The following is a 9,617-nucleotide window of genomic DNA, read 5'->3' on the forward strand; positions in this document are numbered from 1 at the left end:
TGCCTTCTCGGTAGTGGCGCCCTCCCTGTGGAACGCCCTCCCACCAGATGTCAAAGAGAACAACAACTACCAGACTTTTAGAAGACATCTGAAGGCAGCCCTGTTTAGGGAAGCTTTTAATGTTTGATGTAGTACAGTATTTTAATATATTTTTTGGAAGCTGCCCAGAGTGGCTGAGGAAACCCAGCCAGGTGGGCAGGGTATAAATAATAAATTATTATTATTATTATTATTATTAGATTGTCCAAATGGATGAGCAGAGAGAAATTGCTTGCTAAAAACGGTCCAGTGGAAGGAACGGTCCAGGTACGAATGAAATGGTCTGGGGGTGAGGAGAGAATTGAGAATGTTGAACATCTGAAACTTGGTGAGCTATGTTTGCAGTGTCTAGGAATAGAGAGGGGAAGAAGGGTACCTATTTGAATTGTCATAATAGGTGATGAAATCTGGGATGAGCCTGCTGTAAAAGAGCCTAGGAAATAATTTAACGCTGCAAACCTAAACACCAGCAGAGCAATCCAAACCCACCTTGTGTTGGTCCGAGAGGGGTGCTTCTCAGCTGGCCTATGTCTCTGGCTGCTGCTGTTGGTGTCATTCCCTGATGCGTAGCTCCCTCTCCCACCTGCCCAATGAAGTGAGATCCCCAATGACAGTCAGTGGAAAGGCACACATCATGCAATGGCATCAGTTCAGTCACTGTGCCAGCTGCAGCCTGGCATTGCCTCCCACCCAAGCCAATACGTCCAGCAGGGGTGTGTTCGTCCCATCACTCTGTAAAGCCCAACAAGGCTTGAGGGGCATTTGGGGTTGCTTTCTTTGGGAGCAATGCCATAAAACTCAGTAGGACCTCTGCACAACCCTGCAGATATTTAATTTGAAAAAAAGAGAAAGAATAGGTATGGGAAGCTCTGGGATTTTTTAAATGTAAGAACTAATATACAAAGCCAACCTACCCAAGAAAAGGGTGAAGTGTAGAAAAGCTCCAGAAGCTTTAGCTGCTCGGGTAGAAATAATGCCCAATTTACCTGTCTGTTTTCCCCTGCAAGAGATTTATTTCTTCTTCCCATTGGCCGGCAGTCCTGAAAAGGTGAGAGAAATGATGAAGCTAGTCTTAAATTTGCCTGTGGTTAATTGCAGAGGCCAGACTTTCCTGTTTCTCAGAATGTTGCATTACTTCATGTTTCCAGTTTCATTGTTCCCTCTGTCTGTTGCACTTGAATCGATGCTTTATGTCCGTGCTACAGAAATTTGTTCATGTACTGTCAGAAATGCACAGTATTATTTCCCAGCAAACTCTTGCCTGAAGGACTTTCTCAAATCAAGGTTTCATATTGAAAGCAGGGACTTCTGAAGTGTGTTTGAAGCATGGCACTGCTGTGCTAGATTGATGGGAACATGAAGATGTGCGCATATTGTGTTTTTGTGTTTCTCTAATAGTCCCGCTTTTTAGCTATCCGCAAATTAAGTCCTCTCTTGGAATTGTGGTTTTCCAAGGTCTGTGGGCGAAATCAAGCAGCCACATTCATTACACAAAAGCAGTGCCATCAAGTAACAATTTGCATGCTATGTTCCTTTTAGCAACAAACTTTGATCCTTTGTTTTGCTTGATGTCTACATTGGTGATTGTGGCTTGTGTCCCTTCAAACCAACCATGATCTGAAATGAGAGTTTTCTTCTTACCAGTTGTGGTTTGTTTGAATGGAAGAAACCATGATCGCATAAAGGATGGTGGTTCGTTTCCTTCTGCCCGCAGGAGCCGTTTGCATTAACTTGCTTGAGCATGTAGCCACAAAGTCATTAGCAACAATTTAATGTGTTCAAGTGTGACATAATGGACTGACTGCATGTACGAATCGGCCCTGAACCTGGTGATTGCATTCACTACCATACCATATATGCGGATAGGAGAATGGCATGTGCGAATTCATTGGAGAAGAGCTGTAATTCAGTGCTAGAGCTCTGCTTTGCATGCAGAAGGTCCAAGTTCAACTCCTGGCATCTTCAGCTAGGGCTGGGAGAGAGACCTTCGTCTATCTGGGGGACCCTTGTCTGTCTGTGTAGACAATACTGAGCTAGATGGACCATTGGTCTCTATATAAGGCAGCTTCCTCTGTTCAATCCTGGAAGAACACTCTGAACCTTTTAACGTAATGGTTCAAAGGCATAGTGTGTCTCCTAGCATCCCTCCCTCCCAATACCTTTCTCAACCTGTGGGTCCCCAGATGTTGTTGAACTACAACTCCCATCACCCCTAGCTAGTAAGGCCAAAGCTCAGGGATGATGGGAGTTGTAGTCCAACAACATCTGGGGACCAACAGCTTGAGAACAGCTGCAAGGCAGAATTTTGGGGGGAGCAATTTCCCCCCCTGCAGGAGTGAGAGAAGCTTACAATGTGCAGCTTCTTCATCACAAGCAACTGTTGAAAAGCTGAAGGAGTAGCCCAGTCCTCCACCTCCAGATTATTCTAAATCACCAGCCCTGACTGAGCGCTGTCAGCAAGCAGGGAAGAAGTTAAATGCTAGAGGACAGAGCAGAAGGAGAGGCTCCTTCCTAATGAGCAGCGTTGAAAGAGAATGCGGCTTTGTGGTGCTGTTTACAGAAATGAAGCTCATCAGCCGGCCCCCATGGAATTCCTGGAGATGCCTTGAAGGCGCCAGCTAAAAGTGAACCAGCTTGGCATGAAGATGCAGCTGAAAAGTAATATTCTAGTCTGGGGATGGGGATCCTGATGGCCACACATTCGTGGCACTTGGGGCCCAAAGGCAAAAGCGAGCGGAGTAAACAAATGTGGGTTTTGCCTTTGTACAGTAGGCTGCACTCTCAACCATCCCTCTGCCCTGCGTCCAGACAAGCAAGAAGCTTGTTAAAGGACCCTTTTGAGCCAGGCAAAACATCTGGAGCTAGCTAACTTAACCACAAAGTCTAGGGCTTGCTGATCAGAAGGTCGGCGGTTCAAATCCCCGTGATGGGGTGAACTCCCGTTGCTCGGTCCCAGCGTCTGCCAACCTAGCCTAAGGAAGCCTAAGGAAGGGTGGGAAAGTTCCAAGGGCCAGATTAAAAAGCTTGGAGGGCCACATTTGCCTCCTGGTCCTCAGAGGTCTCCCATCCTCCTTTATACTGTTTAGCTGAAATTATGATGGACCAGAGGCAAAGACTTCCATCATACTTATGACACACACAACCTGCTTTAGCCATTTCCGCATATTCCATTAACTTAATTTGCCAATCTTCCTTAGCAGGGACTTTTTCTTCTTTCCAGTGTTGGGCTAGCAATATTTGAGCGGCCATTGTTGGATACAAGTTCTTGTACTCTTTAGGTAAATCAGTTCCTGTAATTCCTAATAGAAAAGCTTTTGGTTTTTTTAACAAAGATTATTTTTAACATTTTTTTTTTCAATTCGTTATATATCATTTCCCTTTTTTTAGATATAACTTTACATTGCCACCACATATGATAAAACATACCTTCAACTTCTTTACATTTCCAACACTTATTGGAATTGTAGTTCAACAACATCTGGGGGCTTACAAGTTCTCAATCTCTGATTTCTCTGTGTCTCTAAAACCAGATTCACTGTTCTCCTTTGAACCTGGCCGCCCTGTGAAAGCAGAACAGACATAGGGGGAAACCTAGATTAATTAGAACAGAAGAACTTGTTAAATTATTTTGGTTTTAACTGGCACCTAAGGTCTTCGCCCATTTGCTGTCCTGCTGTTTTTCCATAATTGTTTTATATTGGATTTTTCTTGATTAGAACTGTATGACTTATTTGTATTTTGTAATTTTAGATGTTACGTTGAAAACTGCCCTGTGGCTCTTTCTTTTGTAATAATGACGGGGAGTCTATATGCTCTGCTGATAAATAAATTGAAAATTGGGCCAAGCAGATGAACCAAAGAATGAAAGGGGGTTTGCTAGTCACAAAGGTACAGTATTTTATATTTATTTTTGGGGAGGGGGCGTTAAAACAGATGTATTTTCTCATTTTTGCATGACACGCTGACCCCCATCCCCAGACTAGAATATTAACTTCTCAGTTCTGTCTTGTCTGGCATCCAATCATCTTACAAAAAGACAAAGAGATATGTATATCTGGAATTATAATTGTTCATTCTTATAGTGATATAGTATACATTTTGTGTTCTTTTTCATGTTTTCCCCTTTTAATTTTATTCTATGTCATTTATTTTAAGTGTTTACTAGAGATTTAAACTTGTTTTTATTAATTTTTGTAAACTGCCTTGGCAGAAACATGATATATTAAATGCAATTAAGCTAAATGAACTCACAGCACCAGCTGTTATCTGAATCAGAAGAGCTTCTTGTCCAACAATGAGGGTTCTCAGGGATTTCAGCTTGCCATCTCTTTACCCTGAATGCTGGCAGCAATTCGGACTGTTGTGAATGTATTTAAGAAACCAAAAGCAGCACAGACCAGATGGATGGGCCAAGCATACCAAAGCCTAAAGCGGAACGAACAAGGAAGATGCTTTTTTCTTCCTTCTAGGACGCCCTAGGTCAAAGCTCGTATTTTTTTGTTTTTGGAACAACATGTCCCTCTTACAATTTAAAGAATAATAAAAAAACCAGTGCAGGAATGCAGGAAAGAGAAAAGAGAGTGATGAGGATTTCTTCGTAGATGACTGTTTAACAGGCAGCAGGAACCATTATAAAACAATCGCACATGAATCAGGTTTACTTAGGTGACTAAGCTGTGCAAAACATACTTTGTAGCTGGCTCCTGTGACCTACTACTGCGGATGCAAGATCCAATAGGGCTCTGAATTTTGTAACATGGGTCATAATATTGGGCAACTGAAGGGTGTGGTTGAGTTGCAAATTGCATTAATCTGAGCACGACAGCCGATGTTACAGTTAGGCTGAAAGGAATGAATAAGAAAAGCACAAAGGAAGAGGAAATCTGCAACCCTGTTCAACTAGAATATCTGGATTTGTGGCCATTTAATAGCTTTGGCTTTGACGGGATAAACATTGGTTTGAAACCAGGTCCTCCACCTCAGCAGGCTTGTCAACTGTGCAGAAAGTCTAAATGAAATACCTTGGCTCCCATTACGTTTCCGAGAACAATTCAAAGCGTTGGTGTTGACCTTTAAAGTCCTAAACGGCCTCGGTCCAGTATATCTGAAGGAGCATCTCCACCCCCATCATTCTACCCGGACGCTGAAGTCCAGCATCGAGGGCCTTCTGGCAGTTCCCTCACTGCAAGAAGCCAAGTTACAGGCAGAAGGCCTCGGTAGTGGCACCCACCCTGTGGAATGCCCTCCCTCCAGATGTCAAAGAGAACAACTACTACCAGACTTTTACAAGACATATGAAGGCAGCTCTGTTTAGGGATGCTTTTAATGTTTGATGCATTACTGTATTTTAATATTTTGTTGGAAACCGCTCAGAGTGGCTGGGGAAGCCCAGCCAGATGGGCGGGGTATAATAATAATAATAATAATAATAATAATAATAATTTGCATAAATCAGAGGGGCTGTGCTGACCTTTGGGATCTTACCAGCAGAACAGTGGTTGACTGTGTGATGCAGTTCTCATTCCCCACCCCAACAATCCCTCTCTCTCTCTCTCTCTCTCTCTCTCTCTCTCTCTCCCTGACACACATACACACACACACTGCAATATTTTTGGAGTACCAAGTTAAACCTATTACTGGTTTTTACCTGGTACCTGTGCCAACTTTGAATCAGAGAAGACTCGGTGGGTGGTATTCTATGCTAGTCCTACTAAGAGAAGGCCCACTGAAATTGATTGACATGAGTAACTTAGGTTCATTAATTTCAATGCATCTACTCTGAGTAGGACTTGCATACGCATCCATAGAATCGTAGAATTGCAGAGTTGGAAGGGGCCTCGGGGGTCCACCCCCACCCCCCACAATGCTGGAATCTCAACAATAGCATCCGTGACAGATGGCATACCTGACTTAGAAAGAGGATCTGACAACACCATTGCCACGTATGGAATTTTGAAAATGTTAACGTGTTCAGAATGTTGGCTTGCTCTGCCCATTGTAGGGAGTCTGCTGTAATAAATTTCAAAAATGAGAGGTTGTCAAATGTTAAAAATGTGCCAAATGTACATGCATTTCCCCAAAGTGAAGTTATCGTCAGTTAGCAACTTTTACATCTCTCACTTTGAACATTTCCGCATCTTTAAAATTCATTACATGACAGAAAAGTTGGCTGGTACTTTATGCCTTTTGGTTAAAGGCCAAAGTGTTACTGAGTCCTAGTAGCCAGCAAATGTCATGACTGTCTGTCTAGTACAGTATGCAAGCAGAGTGTCGCAAATTACTTACACAGATTATAATATTGGGCAACCATAAAGGAACAGAAACAGGAACGATATAAACTCAGCCATATATCTTTAAATGGCTTTGCATTATACTGCCCTGTGAAATGCCCTCCCATCAGATGTCAAAGAAATAAACAACTGATAACAACAACAACAACAACAACAACAATATTTGTACCCTGCCCATCTGGCTGGGTTTTCCCAGACACTCTGGGTGGCTTCCAACAAAGATTAAAAATACATTAAAATGTCAAACATTAAAAAATTCCCCATCAGGGCTGCCTTCAGATTTCTTCTAAATGTCAGGTAGTTGTTTATTTCCTTGACATCTGATGGGGGGGGGGGGTGTTCCACAGGGCAGGTGCCACTACCGAGAAGGCCCTCTGCCTGGTTCCCTATAACTTTGTTTCTCGCAGTGTGGGAACTGCCAGAAGGCCCTTGGCACTGGACCTCAGCGTCCAGGCAGAATGATGGGGGTGGAGATGCTCCTTCAGGTATACTGGGCTGAGGCCATTTAGGGCTTTAAAGGTCAACACCAACACTTTGAATTGTGCTTGGAAACGTACTGGGAGCCAATGTAGGTCTTTCAAGACCAGTGTTATGTGGTCTCAGCGGCAGCCCCCAGTCACCAGTCTGGCTGCTGCATTCTGGATTAGTTGTAGTTTCTGGGTCACTTTCAAAAGTAGCCCCACATAGAGCGCATTGCAGTAGTCCAAGAAGCAGGAGATAACTAGAGCATGCACCACTCTGGCGAGACAGTCTGTGGACAGGTAGGGTCTCAGCCTGCGTACCAGATGGAGCTGGTAGACTGAGGTTTAGCTGATGTTTAGAAGACATCTGAAGGCAGCCCTGTTTAGGGAAGTTTTTAATGACTGATGTATTAATGTATTTTTAATCTTTTGTTGGAAGCCACCCAGAGTGTCTGGGAAAACCCAGCCAGACGGGCGGGGTATATATAATAAATTACTACTACTACTACTACAGGAAGTTTGCTGCTTTTATAACTATGACTCTTGAGGCATCCAAGCAAAAATTTACTTCAGACCTATGAGCACCTTTTGGCAAACTGTCACAAGATTTTTCACCAGTTGCCAAGTATTTGTTGTTGCTGATTGATTGATTGATTGATTGATTGTCTATACCACTCTTCATCAGAGGAACACAGGTCAGTTTACAACAAACAAGTTCAAATGTAAGTTTTGAGCCTTTGCAACATTTGGTTGCAAAGTGTGAACGCAGCATTATCATACGCCAACAAAACTAAACTTGTAAGATTGCAAAGAATAATTAATTCTTATAAGACCCATAATAACACACAGGCTTTGCGACTCACCCACCCACCACTGACTGGTGTAGCAATGAAACTGCTGGCACATATGCAAAGCTAAGCAGGGTCCAGTATGGTTTCAAATTGGATTGGGGAACCACATGTTGAGATTCCTGGAATGCAATTTTATGAGTCTAAGACTGTGAGACAAAGGGCTCCCCTGCGCACATCTTGCCCCAAAGCCCCACAGCAGCCTAAACTAGCACTGACATAAATACTCAGCAGCAAACCCAGTTGTGCCTCTGCATAATGTGCAAAGCAGCAAGCTGAAAGTCCCAGGTTCGAAATCGTATACAATGAGCTAAAGAAAATGTTTAAAAATACCTTTGTTAAAAAACCAGGAGCCTTTTTACTGGGTATAGTGAATGAAGAGATACCAAGGGAAGATAAAAGACTGTTTATGTATGCAACAACCGCGGCAAGAATTCTTTTAGCCCCAAAATGCAAACGAGAAGTACCAACAAAAGAAGAGTGGCAGATGAAGATGATGGACTTTGCAGAACTGGCGAAGCTGACAGGAAAAATCCGAAACCAGCATGATCAAGTATTCCAAAAGGACTGGAGTAAATTTATACGATATCTGAAAGATTATTGTAAGCAGTTAACATCACCAGCAGGGTTGTCTGAAGACTTGTAATGAGAAATTTTCTATCTTTCTATATTTATTTAAATTTTGAGCCATTTTGCAATGAGTGTAATTAGAATTGGAAAACGTACAAAATGCAATGAATTATAAAGGTTAATTTTGAAAGCCATGAGGCAGGAGGGACGGAAGTTGATAGGCTCTAAAAAAGCAGTAAAGTGGAAAATGATGATGTGAATGTATAATACTAAATGGGAAATAAATTTACACACATACATACATACACACGGCATCTTCAGGTAGGCTTGAGGGCATAGGAACGAACTCCTAGGGGCTGTAGGGGCTTTGGCCCCCACAATAAAATATTTGAGGGAGCTGGCCCCCACAAAGCTGATGGACATTTCCATTCCTATGGTGTGTGTGCACTGCGTCATGTGATTGATTATGTGCAGATGTTACTGGTCCAGAGATGGAAAGCAGATAAAGTCCCTACCAGAGAAGAATGGCAGATCAAGTAGATGGATTATGCCGAAATGGCTAAAATGACCTATAGAATCAGAAATCAGGAAGACCAAAAGCTTAATAAGGAATGGGGAAAATTTATAACTTATCTTAAAGACCATTGTAAACAGTTAAAATCGTTAGTAGGATTGGAATATCACTAGTAGTTTAAAGGTGAATTTTGGATACAATGTAGAGATAAAAGATCTGGATTATTATAAAAGATGCAGGAGGAAATGAGTAACAGTAGGATCCACAAAGGGGAGGAGGGAAGTCCAAGAGATTCCTTGGAATCTAGTTTTTATGTTGTATATGTGACTGTAAAATTTCAATCTGAAAAACCAAATAAATAATTAAAAAAAAAAAAAAGATTATGCGAGGCAGGGCTTACATGCACAATATTTTTATTTAAGTTGGAATCCCTGTTTGGGAGATGCCCCTGTCTGAAACCCTGGAGAGCCCTGTAGAAAACAATGAGCTATGTGGACCAATATGACTCGGAACAATTGGGAGATACTGTACTTATGTTTTCCATCTCTTCGTTACCGCTGCTTCTTTTCCTATAACTTTCTCCCCAAAGGAGACAAGTAGAACGCACGATTGCAGTCTCCTCGGGGCCGAGACCCAACCTTTTGCTTCTTCTGTTCTCCTGCAAAGCGCTCGAGAACAGAAGCATCGCTCAGGTAGGAGGAAAACTCTCCGGAGACTCTTATCTTTCCGCTTAGAGAGCGCCAGTCCCCAAGTAAGGGGTGGAGAGATCCTCTCCCCGCGAAACTCACTCGGTGCAAAGCGACCTCTCCAACCCGCCCCTGGGGCTGTTGCCGGAGTGACCCGGGAGGAGGAGGAGTGGGGTGGGGAGGAGTTAATAACTTTCAGTTTAGGGCAT

Source organism: Podarcis tiliguerta (assembly GCF_965153285.1).
Source record: "Podarcis tiliguerta genome assembly, chromosome: 5".
NCBI classification, from domain to species: Eukaryota; Metazoa; Chordata; class Lepidosauria; order Squamata; family Lacertidae; genus Podarcis; species Podarcis tiliguerta.